This window comes from Desmodus rotundus, chromosome 4 (genome assembly GCF_022682495.2).
Source record: "Desmodus rotundus isolate HL8 chromosome 4, HLdesRot8A.1, whole genome shotgun sequence".
Lineage (NCBI taxonomy): Eukaryota > Metazoa > Chordata > Mammalia > Chiroptera > Phyllostomidae > Desmodus > Desmodus rotundus.
Window position 1 is genome coordinate 5,145,925 of NC_071390.1, and position 14,161 is coordinate 5,160,085.

General features: G+C 55.1%; 1 long non-coding RNA gene across 1 annotated transcript; it reads left to right on the top strand.

The window, feature by feature from the left end:
* Positions 1-3,463: 3,463 nt before the first annotated feature.
* Positions 3,464-13,755, top strand: LOC123479234 (uncharacterized). The gene is made up of 3 exons (XR_006654786.2): positions 3,464-3,615; positions 13,127-13,242; positions 13,631-13,755. It is a non-coding gene; the product is annotated as an uncharacterized lncRNA (long non-coding RNA).
* The last annotated feature ends 406 nt before the right edge of the window (positions 13,756-14,161 follow it).

Below are 14,161 nucleotides of genomic sequence, written 5' to 3' on the forward strand. Positions count from 1 at the left end.
AAGCACAGCCTCAAAGCTGTTTTTAATTTCAGTCATTCTTAACTTTAAAAAGGGTGTTATACTAATTTTTAAGAACACTTTAATTTTTAGGACAGTTTTCGATTTACAGACACATCGAGAGGATGATGCAGGGAGTTTGTACAATCTTTCTGGATGCATTTTTCCTCTCAAAGTTATGTTGTTGTCTTGGAAAACAGTTTGGTATTGTCTCGTAAAGTTGTGTGTTCTCAGACCTGGCAGACCAGCTGCTCTTCCCTGGGTACGTACGAGGCACTCCCAGCGGCCCGTTCCAAACGCTGTCGGCAGAAATAGATACATGAGTTGTGGTGTATGTACACACTAGCATGTTACAGAGCAGACACACGGCGTGGCAGCAGGCAGCCGAAGTAGGGATGCTCCTTCGCTATCTAATACGAATGAAAGTAGAAGAAGTCTGAGGTTTTCTTTCCCCTACTTGGTATATAGGTGACTTCAAAAAGCTGTCACAATGTTTAGGAACCAGCTTGGCCAAGGGCCACCACCTTTGAGGAGAGAGCGAGCAGAAGTCAAGAGCGAGGGCGAGCCTGTGTGTGCCGGAGGCCCCCAGAGGGGAGGCGTGGAGCCGGGGCCTGGCCCGGTGAGTCCAGGTGGCCTGCACTGAAGTTCCCCGTAGAGAGTCATCACCCTGGCTCCCGGTTAAAGCCTGGAGAAGCCAGTGTGGGGGGCCTGCCCAGTACTGGCGACAGAGAAGCCAGCTCCCTAGGGAGAGGCCGGGGAGAGAGAGACCCTAACTTGGCCGCACAAGTACCGAGGTCACCAGAGAGGAGGCCGGAGAGGGCAGGGCAACTTCTCCAGACACTGCCCCAGCAGAACAAACTGTCCCATAGCCCCATCCAATTTCCATGCTCACCTAGCAACCCTCACAGTTTTCTGAAAATTTTATTATAGAACAGTGCATGCTTATAAAAGAAAAAATTGAGAAATATGTAACGTAGAAAGAAGGGTCAAAACTCATCCACAGCTTCAGCACACACGGCATGTTGGAGAGTTTCTTTTCGGCCTTTTTCATACTGTACCCATCGCTTCAGCCCATGTCTCTTATCCAAATGCATCGTCCTGTTATAAACCCTTTGCAGCCAACATCTTTAATGAATGTGTTTGCGTTCTATCTATCTACCTACCTACCTGCCTAGTACCTATCCATCTATCATCCATCTGTCCTGTCCATCCATCCATCCACCCATCCATCCATCCATCCATCCATCCATCCATCCATCCGTCCATCCATCCATCCATCATCCATCTATCCTGTCCGTCCATCCATCCATCCATCTGTCCATCCATCCGTCCATCCATCCATCTGTCCATCCATCCATCCATCCATCCATCCATCTGTCCATCCATCCATCCATCCATCCATCTGTCCATCCATCCATCCATCCATCCATCTGTCCATCCATCCATCCATCCATCCATCCATCCATCCATCTGTCCATCCATCCATCCATCCATCCATCCATCCATCCATCCATCTGTCCATCCATCCATCCATCCATCCATCTGTCCATCCATCCATCCATCCATCCATCCATCCATCCATCCATCCATCTATCATCCATCTATCCTGTCTGTCCATCCATCCATCCGTCTGTCCGTCCATCCATCATCTACTGCATCTTCGCTTAGTAGAATATATATTATCTATACATTACATATATTATATATGTGTATACAGGGGCCGGCAGAAGTAACACCTGCTTGAGTGTGGTTGGGAGGGTAATAATATGGGTGCAGTAATTTATAGTTTTAATTTGAACATTTCACCTAACATGTCATACGATGTGCTACGTGTGATATTATCACATTACAGAATTCCGTGCTTAGGATTTTGTAATAAAGATTCTGTAATAAAAGCGGGTGTTTTTGTGCCGGACCCTGTATATTCCAATGGCTGTTCTCCAATGGCTAGCTATTTTGGCTATTTCTAGGTTTTCACTGTTATAAGTACTCATGCCAGGAATATCTTGGTGCAAAGAGCTTTTTCAGTATTCAAATTGTTTCCTTAGCAGAGATTCCCAGAAGTGGAATTATTAGATCAAAGGGCTTGAATATATTTAAGGCCCATGATACTTCACTGCCAGACCGCTTCCCAAACGCACAACCTCAGTCCCCCTCCAGCAGGCAGCCTGCAGTCACGCCCCACCTCCCTGCTCCTTCACGGCACCGAGCGGCTCAGTCTGAGCGGTTCTGGCCATTCCTGGAGACCAGTTTATGGTGACCAGTGGGGTCGTAGAAGAGAAAGGAGCTGCTCTGCACTACCACGTCCTGGGGAAGCTCTGTCCCTCTGTGGGAATTATTATGCTGCTATCTGTTGACTATTAGCTCATTATCACTTTACTCTGTGTAAGCTAGTCCCCTGGGCAAGATTATAAATTGGAGTTGGAGGTCAGCTGAGCTGAGGCAGAGTCCTAGGGATTTAAAGGCCAAAGGGTCCCTCATCTCCGCAGCCCTACCTGGAGAAGGGGATGTGATAGAAAGAAGGATATGTGGGGCAGTTGCTGAAGAGGGCCACCACTGAGCAACCCTCATCCACTTCTCTCCGGTCTCCCTCCCGACAACAGAGCTGCAGCGTGTTCAGGTAGCCGTGTGGAGGAACTGGCCTCAGTGACTCTGGCCCTGGGAGATGAATCACTACTGGACTAGAACAGGCAGAATAATATCATTCCCACTGGCCAGTCCTTGGTCCTGAGTGGTGACGTGATGCAGTTTTGCTCAGGAAAACATAAGTGAAAGTCAGCTAGGTAGCACATATTTGACTGGCGTGGCCCTTTAGCCCTTTGCCTTATTCTCTTTTTCCTGCCTGGGATGCAAATGGGATGTCAGGGGCACAGCAGCCATAGTGTGACTATGAGTAGACAGACAAGGAGACAGCACACCAACGATGGAGGGCTGAGCAGGAAGAGAGACAGAGCCTGGGCCTTGAGCAGCTGATCCACTCTGGGGCTGCCTGTCCCAAGACTTCCTGCTGTGAGGAAGACAACCTTATATTTATTTATGCCACTTTGGATGGCTTTTCAGTTACTTGCATTCCAATGCTTTTCTACTGAGAGATATGCTAGCATTGTATATGCCTCAGGATAAACAGGGGTAGCTACTATAACAAACATACCCCAAATCTCAGTGGCTAAACCCAGTTTGGTTTCTCACCCTCATCACAGCGTGATGCAGGGTGGACAGTGTCCTCCAGGCAGTGATGCAGGGATCTGGGCTCCTTCCATCTCGTGACATCACTTTGTCAACACATGGTCTCTGGAGTTGCCATGGAAGGGGAGGGGAGCGTGGGCGACCATGCCCACAAGTTTCTGCCAACATCTCCTTGGCCAGGACTCTGTCCAAGGGCCTCAACTTAGCTGCAAGGGACACTGGGAAATGCAGTCTTTCTGTGTGCACAGGAAGAAGAAATGGGATTTGAGCAACCAGCCAGTCTCTATTTGACACTCATCGAAAGGGGAGCATCCCGAAGATGAGAGTGTTAGCACCGTAGTTTGCCGGAGACCCATCTAGGCAGCTGGCCCGCTCCAACGTGCTGCAGCTGAGCTGCGCCCAAAGCTCGGCCGTCTGTTGGTGGCACCCAGGGTAAGTCTGCCAAACGCCTAATCTCTGCTTTCCTAGTTTTTCATCCTGTGAAAAATGATACATTTCCCAAAAGTTTTTTGGGACCCTTCCTTGTTCCTTCCCTTCCTCCCTCCCTCCCTCCCTCCCATCCTTCCTCCCTCCCTCTCTGTCCTTCCCTCCCTTCCTGTTTGCACATTCTGAAGAGCTAGATGACCTGCAGCTGGCTGTGGAATGGCCTTGTCAGGGACCAAGTCACCAGGCCAGATCACCTTCTTTCAGGTGCAGGGAAGAGGCTGTGTGGAAGCCCTGGTGATGGACCAGGCTCTGTGCCACCCTTTTGCGATTTATAGGGTGTGAGGCCCCCTCTACTCTAACTCCTGCCCATCCACGCTCCGTCCTTGGCATCACTGTCCCATGTCTCTGGGGACCCCCCAAGCTAACTGCTTAGCCCTGGGTGTGCCCGATGCCATGTCGACAGGCCCAAGAGCTGGCCGGCCCTGGCAGCTCCCCAGCAGGCCGGCCGGGGGACACAGGAAGGCCTGGCAGGCAGCGGGCCTCTGCATTGGGGGCCTATTTGGAGTGGGAGGGTCCCTTCCTGTGACCGACCCCAATGCTGCCTGGGGTCGGGGACCCAGGGAGGCCCTGCCATGGCCACACTTGGCCTCTACTTCTCTGTGTCCTCCTGTAACCAGCACAGCCTTTTGAAAGCACACCTCTGCTCGTATCCCAGCCTCGATCTGCCAATGGGCCTGTCATCCTTGGTCCCCATGGTCATTTCTGCACCCATTTCTCTGCCTGGCCCAGTCTCTCTCCGACTGTACAACAGGGAGCATCATGAGGTGGGCTGCCCAGGGTGGGCAGGCCCCCAGGGGGAGGAGGTGGGAGCGGGCAGGGGGAGGAGCACAATTGCTCAGGTATGTAACTGCTGGGTCCTGACTCCCAGTTTTGCTAAATTGGCTGGCGGCTGGCAAGGCTCAAGGATTCAGAACAACAGGAAGTGTGGAGGGGAGACGGGATGGGGGAGGGAGTGGAGGACAGGAACACCCCCTGGCTAGCCTTCTCTCTTGTCTCATCCTCTGCCCTTCGTCTGAGCTGCCCATAATTAGCTGTCTTCAGCTCCCTATGGGCGAGTGGGCTGCGCTGAAGTTCTAGAAGGCCTGGAGCCTTTCTTGCCACTTCTGGTCCAAGCGGATCTATTTCTGACATTCTAATTTTGGATGCTCTGCTCCCAGCGTGGGAAGGAAGGCAGGAAGGACACTTAGGGGGCAGGACCAGAGGGAAAACCATGACTGTCTGACTTTCAAACCAGGTCTCATTAGGAACTGCTCCTGGGAGCCCAGCTATGCTTCCAGGTGGGCTGGCCAAGAGACGGGTGGGGCCGGCCAGGAGGTGTCAGCCAGAGCTCTTGTGTGGAAGGAGCCGGAGTGACTTCGCAGCACCGCCATCGTGGGCCTCCTTGGAAGGATGGAGATGGGCCTGGAGTCTGACTGGCCCAGGGCAACAGTGCCCCTGGCCTTTCCAGGGTCCCGTGGGATTTGTGGACATATGGCACAGTCCGTGATCGTCCACAGCCTCTGTTTCTTCCTTCTGTTCTGAGGCCTTCTCAGGGGCGAAAGGCTGGCCTGGGCCTGGGGAGCTCATCTTGGGGATTCTGACCAGTGTGGGAGTCCACAGGTCAGAGGGCCGTGGCAGCAGGAAAGAATTTGGGTGGGGGTGGCCTTTGAAAACCGGTCAGCACAGGGTGGTGACAGATGCATCCCTAATACTTAAGAAAGAGAAAGGCTAGGCCTCACACTCTAAGTTGGGTTGGTCGCATCTTTGCTGGAGTTCATCCTTGGCATGTTATAAAACACGGAAAGTGGGGATCGCGAAGAAGCCTGGTGTGCTGCTTGTCGCTTTGTGTACTGACTTGTTGCTCAAGCACAGTGAACTGGCAGCAGCCCAGGGCGGGACGAGCGTGTGGGTTCTGTGGGTGTCCCAGGGCAGTGCCCTGCACGTAGGCTGTGTTAGAGTTCGGAGGACGTTTAAGAGTCCCTCTTGAAATCTCTGTTGAACCACAGAGGGAAATACGAGCTGAAAGGTGGCCAGTTAACGTAGGATTGAGTTTGGTTGTTCAACCAGCCGCGAATCTCATGAACCTGTGAAATTGCCAGTATTTGACTGTTTCAACCCACACGAATGGGTTTTTCATACAGTTCACTTGCTGTTTATTGGACTAGGGAACTGCCTAATTCCCTTGCAACACAAGAGCACGTTGCTGCTATGAGAATCTGCTTGTCCAGAGGAATCAGAGCTTCTGGAGCTGAATGGTAGACTGAAAAAAGCTCTGATTCTGGGGGTAGATGGCCTTGGGTTCAAATCCTGGCCCTAGCGCTCCCAGGATTCATGAAGAGGCACCTGGGGTGTGCCAGGCACGGAGCCTGCCCCCATCTCTGCTCTGTAGCCTGTCTCTGCTGTACCTGGGGTGAGGGGCTGAGCAGGAGCGAGGCCAGGAGGAGTCAGGACAGAGTGGAGAGGAGTGGGTCTGGGTGCAGGAGTGGAGCAGGTGCAGGGAGAGCTGGAGACATCAGGGAGAGCCAAAAGATGGGGGACGTGCTGGGGAGGAGACCAGCCTCAGAGGCAAAGTGTAGACAGCAGCTGGGGCTGGGGACATAACCCAGGGCACTCAAGTTCAGTCACTTCTTACCATAAAATACTGCGAAGGCAGCTCCCAGCTCCCAGCTCAGCAGCCTGCCACGGCAGGTCCTCTCTCTCCAGACCGAGGGGCTGTGAGATGACTGGTGAGCTGGGCCAGGCCACTGTGTGGGCAGCAGGTTGCTGGTTCTGGGGTCTGGGATGAAGAGACAGCAGCCATCCAGGGCATGCTTTCCTCGAGGGGCAGGTGAAGACATGCCATGTCCTTTGAGGCCTGGGCTCCGGAATGGAACCCTGTCACTTCCGTCCCAGCCCGTTGGCCAAAGCAAGCCAGATGGCCAAGCCCAGCATGGATGGGGCAGGGAGGGCATGCCTGGGGAGGGGGATCAAGTGATCACTGAACACCCGCCCGTTTCAGCACCTCAGCCCCATAGTGAAGCCTGGGGCCGAGTTAGCAGATCCTGGGATGAGATCCCAGGCCGCTGGAGAGCTTCATCAATTTCTCCACGCTGTGCTCCTCCTGTGGGCCACTCCCATTAATGCCAGTCCTCCATCCGCCCTCCCAGGTGCTGTCCTCCCTCCGTTTTCTAGTCGAGAAAACCAAAGGCTGGCTTGTCCTGGCCCACGAGGCATTCTGACTCAGAGCCAGGCAGGATTCCAAGGCAGGTCTGGGAGCCCCAAGGTCTGCATGCTCTGTCCTGTGCTGACCAGGAAGGCCCGTGACCTTGGATGCAGGAGATTCCAGCTTCCAAGGCTGCAAAGAGGCATCTGCAGGGGTCAACAGGGCTGCTTGAGGTCCCACAGACAGGATGGTGTTCTGCGCCTACCTGGTACTTCGAGAGGCTGGCCGCAGGGACGGCCCGCTGTCACAAGGCTGGGTGAAACTCATCCCTGGTCACCTTCACAGGGTCTGCAAAAATGGCCAGCTGCAGAGAAGCACAGGGTGAACGGGGCTTCTTAGGGGTGAAACAGGTCGTGCTGAAGACATCACCCCGGGCCCCTGACAGGGGCAGACGATGAAGCCATCGTGGCTTTTCAGGGTTCTCCTCTGCTGTGGGCACAGCCCCGTGCGAAGAGAGGATGGACTCTTCATTTCCACGGCCTGCTGCTGCGGACGCCTTTGCCCGCAGGCATTAATCTTGCCGGGGTGGACGGTGCTGCTCCAGCCCACGCGTCCCCCAAGACTCCCGAGCTTTCGGTGGTCTGCCACACAGGTCACCCGTTGAAATGACCTTGCAGACCTAAGCCTCGGAGCAGGGACATCTGTATTCATGAGGAAACTGGCGATCCCATGCCTTTGGGCTACAAAAGGGACTTTGTGCAAGGCTAACACAACTTCAAAATTAATATTCAGCCAGGGCCTAAGTGTTGGGGAATGAGGCGCTATTTGCTTCAGGTTTGCCTCCAAAATGAGACAAATTAAGGTAATGAATTCTCACAACTCGTTTGCATACATTGCTAATTGGATTGTAGAGGGAAACGCTGGAAAAGGCAGCGACATGGATGCCGGAGTGGGGGCCTGACCTATTTTCTGAGCTGTTTGTGTTTGCACATTTCTCTCTAAATGCGCTCTCAGCTCGGTGCTTTAGCTCAAATGCCAGGCCCCAGCCCACACAGACACCAGTCAACGCCCCAGGGAAGGACATAGGGTAGCCGTAAACTTTTAGGACACCCTGTGCTTCTGGCAGCATCTGACTTAGCCAGTGACCTTGGGAAGGTGTCTCAACCTAGAAACGCAGTCCTGCAGCTCTCCCAAGTACACACACGTGATGAGCTGGAATCCAGGGGGCCTTGCCCACGGCCCACACAGCCTTGGAGGGAGGCGGTACATGCCTGGCGGCCCTTTCCCAGCGCTGGGCATCACGCTGGGGACGCCTCTGGTCCCCAGTCTGTGCTCACCTTCTCTCTTCTGTGGAGTAGGTGCAGCTCCACAGTTTGGGGAGTGCGAATGGGAGGGGTGGCCCCACACCCCACCCATTTTCACGCCAGCACAAGATGTGGAGCATTGAGCTGCTCTGACCGTGTCCCAGACGTGAGGAGTGCAGGCGCCCACGGCCGCGTGGGAAGAGCCGGAGCTGGGACTGTTTCCTGGGACGCACTCCAGCTCTTCCCCCCATTGGCAGTCAACACCGTTGCCTGTGTTGATGAGCCAGAGGGGCTGGCTGCTTGCTGAGCCCCCTGTGCCTTCTGTACGTGATGTCTGCGACATGAGTAGGCCTCCCGGTGAAGCACCATGCACAGCATACAACCTGAACTCCCATATGAGGCCGGCCTGGCCCGTGAGCACAGGCTCAGGTGACAGGCTCCTGGGCTGGAATTGGGGCTCCGCTCTTTGTTGTCTTGAATCTGTGCTTTGCCTGATTTAACCACTCAGTATGTTTAGTTGTTACTTTTACGAAGTTAGGAGGACAGGCGTGCCCTGGCTGCCTGGGGCCCTGAGGACCGTCAGTGTGACAAGTCTTGGCTAACAAGGTGAACCCAAGTTCCCCTGAATGTGGGGTTCAGGGCTGGGAGGAAGGGTGACCCTGAACCTGTTCAAATGGTGTCCCTAAGAATTCTAGCAAACACAGCCCAGGCCACTGCCCTCCAGACAGGCCAAACTACCCATGCCCCCAGCTCTTCACATTTTCTGTCCTTGCTCCTGCGTCCCTGGCATGGACTGTCCACACCTGGTGAACTTGACCTCGTCCCTTCAGACTCTGTGGGAATGCCCTCATTCCCAGGAAGCTTCCTCTTCTGCCTGCATCAGAGGAACTTGTTAATTTTTTCTCCTTGAGGCCCCCAGCCCTGTGCTTAGGACCCCGCGCCCCCCCCCCCCCCCCCCCCCCGCCCTGTGGGCTGTCGGCAGCCTGGGGCCAGCCGCCTGGGCCAGCAGCCCCCTGCTGAAACCGCAGCGTGGCCCCAGCACAGACGGGTGAAAGGACAGGACATGTGCCAGAGCCTTGGGACCTCACAGTGTGCTCCGCGTGTCCTCCTGGCCCTGGCTGCTCTGCGTCTCCAAGTCCCCAGGGCTTCTGACAGGAGACAGGGGCTGGGGCGTGCAGTGAAACTGAGCCCCCAAAATAGACACTTTTGGGATTTGAAAAAATGTAGGATGGGGGCATGCCTCCTCAAGAGAGACAGGAGGGAGGGGGTAGCTTGGGCTGCCCATAAGGGGCACGTTAGCCCCTCCAGAGAACCCTCACCGGGGGCCTCTGGGGCTGACATTCCTGAGGGAAGCCAAGATTGGTCTATAAAAGTACCCTTTCTAAAATAGCAGCTACTGTGTCTGGCTTCCTTCCCCGTTATAGGCAGGGGAAGTCGGCCTCCGGATTTGGGAAGACAAGTGTCTGAGTGGGAACACCGGGGGGCGAGGCACCTCCCGTGGGAGTCCCGGGGGGCCCCGTGTGGGCGCTGGGTGTTCTCCCTAACTAGCATTTAGAGGGGGAAAGCCAAAGTGTCAGCTTTGAAGGACAGTGCTGGAGGAGGGGGGCAGTGACCAGTCACACGTGGCATCCTTCTCCCCTTTGTTTTGACCCCTCTCCTCCCTTCCCCTCCATGTCCCCTCCCTTAGTGTATAAGTGGTTAAGGGAGCTCCAGAGGGGAAAAAAAAGAGAGTGCCAGAGTCTCACAGACTGAGATGTGAGCCCCAGTCCGACCATTTTCTTGCTAGGAAATGTTGATCCAGTAACTTAACCTCTCTGGCCTCCTTTCCTTCACTTGTCAAACAGGAATGCTGAGTCCTCACCTGACAGGCTGGTTGCCGGGATGATGGCAGCATAGGCCTAAAGACCACAGTTTCCCTTCCCAGCCCCCTGCGGGATTAATCAGAGGGCTGTGATGGAGAGGAATCGATTAGCCACTCCTGAAGCCCCTGCCGGCCATGGCCCTAAGGCCACACACAGCCCTGCCCTGGCCTGTGGGGCTCCCTCCGCCCCGCTGGGCCTGCCCCTCCTCCGTGCACACAGGGGGTGGGGGGCCCGTTTCCATCAGCAGTGGCCGTCTCTTAGTGATGGAGTTGGAGCTGATGTTCCCCTCTCGCTTTTCTGTGCTTTCCGAAAGTTCTGCCTCGTGCCACACTGTATTTGGGGTCAGAAAGACAAAATCAATAAATGCCATTTAGAAAAAAACAGGTTTTGCTGAGCGCTTTTTGCTCTCTGGTCTCATTTGGGCCTCGCAGAGAGAGGCCCTAGAGGGAGGCTGGCTGGGCTTCTATGGGGCTGGGGGCCGCTGTGCAGGACGTGGGGCCGCCAGACAGCGGGGCCAAGTGCGGGGACCCGAGCCCGTTGGAGCTGGTGATGGAACCCACCCCTTGGTCAGGGGCTGGGGCATTTTGACCCCCAGGACATTTTGAAGCAAGCTTTTGAGTCAGAAGTGCAACAGTGATGCGTTTTCATCTAGAAAGTACCAGAATTCCACAGGGAACTCCATTAAGCCCACGCTATCCCTGCATCCGTTTTCCACATGGCACAGCGAAACCATTTCCGTTGTTTCTGATTCCATTTTGCTGAGATTATTCTCATAGAGATCAATTCTTTTGCATTTATAATTTCACAGTGGAGATGTGCTTCATACATCAGGTTTTTATCCATCTCAAACTTTGCTAATTGCAGCTCCTGCTCTCGCCGGCGGCTGTGGTTTCTGTCCAGGATGGTTTTCCTGGGTTGTGTTACAGCTTGTGTTGTTTCTGAGTTAGTCCAAGAGGAAGCAGTGAGCGACTGGGTGAGACAGGGAGACGGAGGAGGGGCGAGGGAGGGGGCAGAGAGGGAGACAGAGGGGCCACTCGGTGGAAATGGGTCAACAGCTGGCCTGGTGGATGGAGTGGGAGGGGGCAAAGGCCAGAGTGTCCACTAGGCGTCATGAAGGTCCCAGGGCACAGTGCTGGTCAAAGACTGTCCTCCCCGCTCTGTGCCCATCTGAAGGCTTCTCCTGGAGTGTCCTGCTGGTGCCCACAGAGCTGCATGAACAGAGCAAGGTCAAGGGGCAGAACAGGGCGATGGACCAAGAGGCAGAGGAGAGGACCAGGGTCCTCAGCCACTTCCGACCCTGGATCCACCGGTGCCTGAGACCAGTGCCCCAAGCTGTCCCTCCCCTAAGCCGTTTCAGTCCCCTTCTCTTTTGGCTTAAGGCAATTGATTGGGGGTTGTGTGATTTGAGATTAGACCCACTCTCCCAGATATCCTCCAGCTCTGCGCTCACAAGGCTACCGTGTCTGCCTGTCTCACGGGCTGCTTTGATGTCCCCGAATGTCTCGCTGGAACCTCTGCCGGGGGGCGGACGCACCAGGAGTCCTCCAACTGCCAGTCCTTCACCAGCTGTCTCCGGAGTGTGCCACATGTTTGGGAAGGCACTGGGGAACGGGGACGGGCTGGCGGCCTTCGGGACAAACTTCTCACTCAGTCTCCTTCCGTGTGAAAGGGGGACAGTCACGGTGCCCGCGGTGGCTCTGTGAGGACAGCAGAGCATCCAGATCGTAGCAGGTTCTGGTTGTGCTTCCTGCTGCACATGAACATGGACAGAGAGGATGCCCTTGGGCCTTGGCCGGAGCCTCAGGATGGCTTTGATGGTCCCATCACTCCTGGAGGGCAAGGAGGTAGTACCGTGAGACTGACCGCATGAGGGAAGCCTCCGGGTGGAGGAATTGAAGGGGTCAGAGTTCCGAGAGGGACAGGCTGAGCGCGTAGCCCGTGCCCGGGGCGGGGACCCCTGCGCTCCTGGCTGCCAAGAGACCCGGTCTGGTGCTTGCACACCATTCCATGGGCTTTGTCTGTGCGGCTGGGTGTGTGGTGGAAGAAATCCTCAGAACTGAGCTGGCGCCTGCATTTCCCCTGGCGGCTCTCACCACCCACACACCCATCTTTGTCGTTTGCCAGAGTCCAGAATGGCGCCTTCTGTGGCATCCTGGGGCTGGCTCTGGCCAAGACACTTACTGGAATCGGGGTGGGCTCTCAGCGAGGCTTGAGTTGGCTCTGAGCCTGCCCCTGGCATGGTCATCGGGCAGCAGCTCGTGGCCTGCAGGGTGCTGCAGGTGGCCCACTCTGGGCCACCTGCTCAGCGGTTGTTAGTTAGTTAACCTCTTTGTGTATGTCAGAATCTGGGAGTGGAGAAGTTGCAACAAATGTTTTTTGGACCAGCATATTCAATACCTGAACATTATTTTATATTTGGAAAACTAAAAAAATTGCCTATTATTTTAATAAAACAAAAAAAAATAAAGCTTGAAAAATTGCTCTGGCTGAAGAGATATGGATTGTAGCACTTCCTTGCAGGCGGAGGAGGGTGGCAGATACACATCTGGAGTAGTGTCATGCCACTGTGAAGGCTGGCATTCTGTATCACTCCAGTCTGCATCCCCTGGATCAGCCCCAACCTGATGCAGGCAGGATCAGCTCTCCTGTCCCATATCTTCAGGCAGAAGAGTTGGAACCTGTGTCAGAAATGTCCCTCCTTGTCATATGGGACATGTATCATGTTACAGAGAATGGGCTGTGGGGGAGGCAAAGGTTGTGTAGCCCACGTCCATTTCCCTGGTCACCTAAGGCCACCAGGGATGGGAGGTGGCTAGTGTGTCTTCAGTGGAGCAGAGCAGGGACCTATGACAGGAGGAGAAGTCCCCTGTTGGTATCCCGGGAAGGTCTGTCCTCTTTCCTGGAGTCCGGCGCTGAGCCCTCGGGACCTGGGGTCCCCTCACAGAAGGCCAGGAGCCCTGTGCCCTGGTCCTCTGCTCTGTTCCTGGAGACCTTGAAGGACAGGGGACTTGGGTTGGATGACTTGTGTGAGATGCACCGTCATTATTTCTTATCTCTGTGACCTCAGGCACGTCAACCCCAGCTTCCATTTTTACGAGCCCGGCGGCATCTCCCTTCTTCCTCTTCGGCATCACGAGCACACCTGTTTTCTCTCCCTTATGAGCTTGTAGGCAGCGTCTGTATCTCAGAGATCCTAACTACAACCTACACGACCAGTAACCAGCACCTCTGGAGAGTGTCCGTCCATGCTCCAGGATTGTTCAGCTGCGTTGACATGAACTTGCTGGTAAGTTCTCCTGCCACCTGAGGCACAGGCACTGCTGTTGACCTTTTATACCGATGGATGGGACCAACAAGGGCCCCAACAGGCAGTGCCCACGTTTGAATGTGAGCGGCCCACCCCCCACCCCAGGCTGAGCTGGCTGGCGCCGCACTGCCCTGTCCCCAGTAAGAGTCCTCCTCTCCTCAGTGGGTGAGTGGTAGCGACACCTGGCGGGACCCTGGCCACCTCTGCCTGGGGTGCGTGAGGAGGGAAAGGGACCTCCACTGAGCTTCCGGAACCCAGGAAGTCTCTGTAGGTACAGAACCCACCGGCAGGGTTTCTGCCTCTGCCTGCCTTTCATACTCTTCCACATTGGGTTTTTGATCTATTTGTTTTTGTTCTACGAGAGAAGCTTCTGGTTGAGGGAAGTAAGGTGCGGAGAGGTGACATGTTCAAGGTCACGTGCACACCGCCGCCAGGAGGAGCTTGAACCGGATGGCGGCAGCGTGCTCTCCAGCTGGAAGTCACACGACTGGACGGCCCTGCAAAAGTAATTTCTAAGGTATAGTTATTAAAAATGCAATGCGGGGGGAGAGGGAGACAGAGGAGAGAGAAGGGCTCTGCTTTTCTGTTTCAGACTGAGGTTCCCAGCTGAAATGGGAAGCGAGCCTGGTGGGCAGGCTGCCTCTAAGGACGAAGCCCAAATAAGGACAACAGTTGGGGAGAAGTCAGTCTCCCGGCCTCAGGAAGGGAACTGAGCCCCAGGCCACAAGTTCATCCAGCCTCCCACTCCCAGTCCTCTCACGGGGTGATGGGCGCGGTGCCTGCTCATCCAGTAGGGGTGCAGGCAGGCGGTCTACCTCGGACAGTCAAAGGGACCTTGTGACTGAGGCCCAGGGACAGGCACCCTGAGCCGCTGAGATCCGTCCTGCCCACGTCTGCA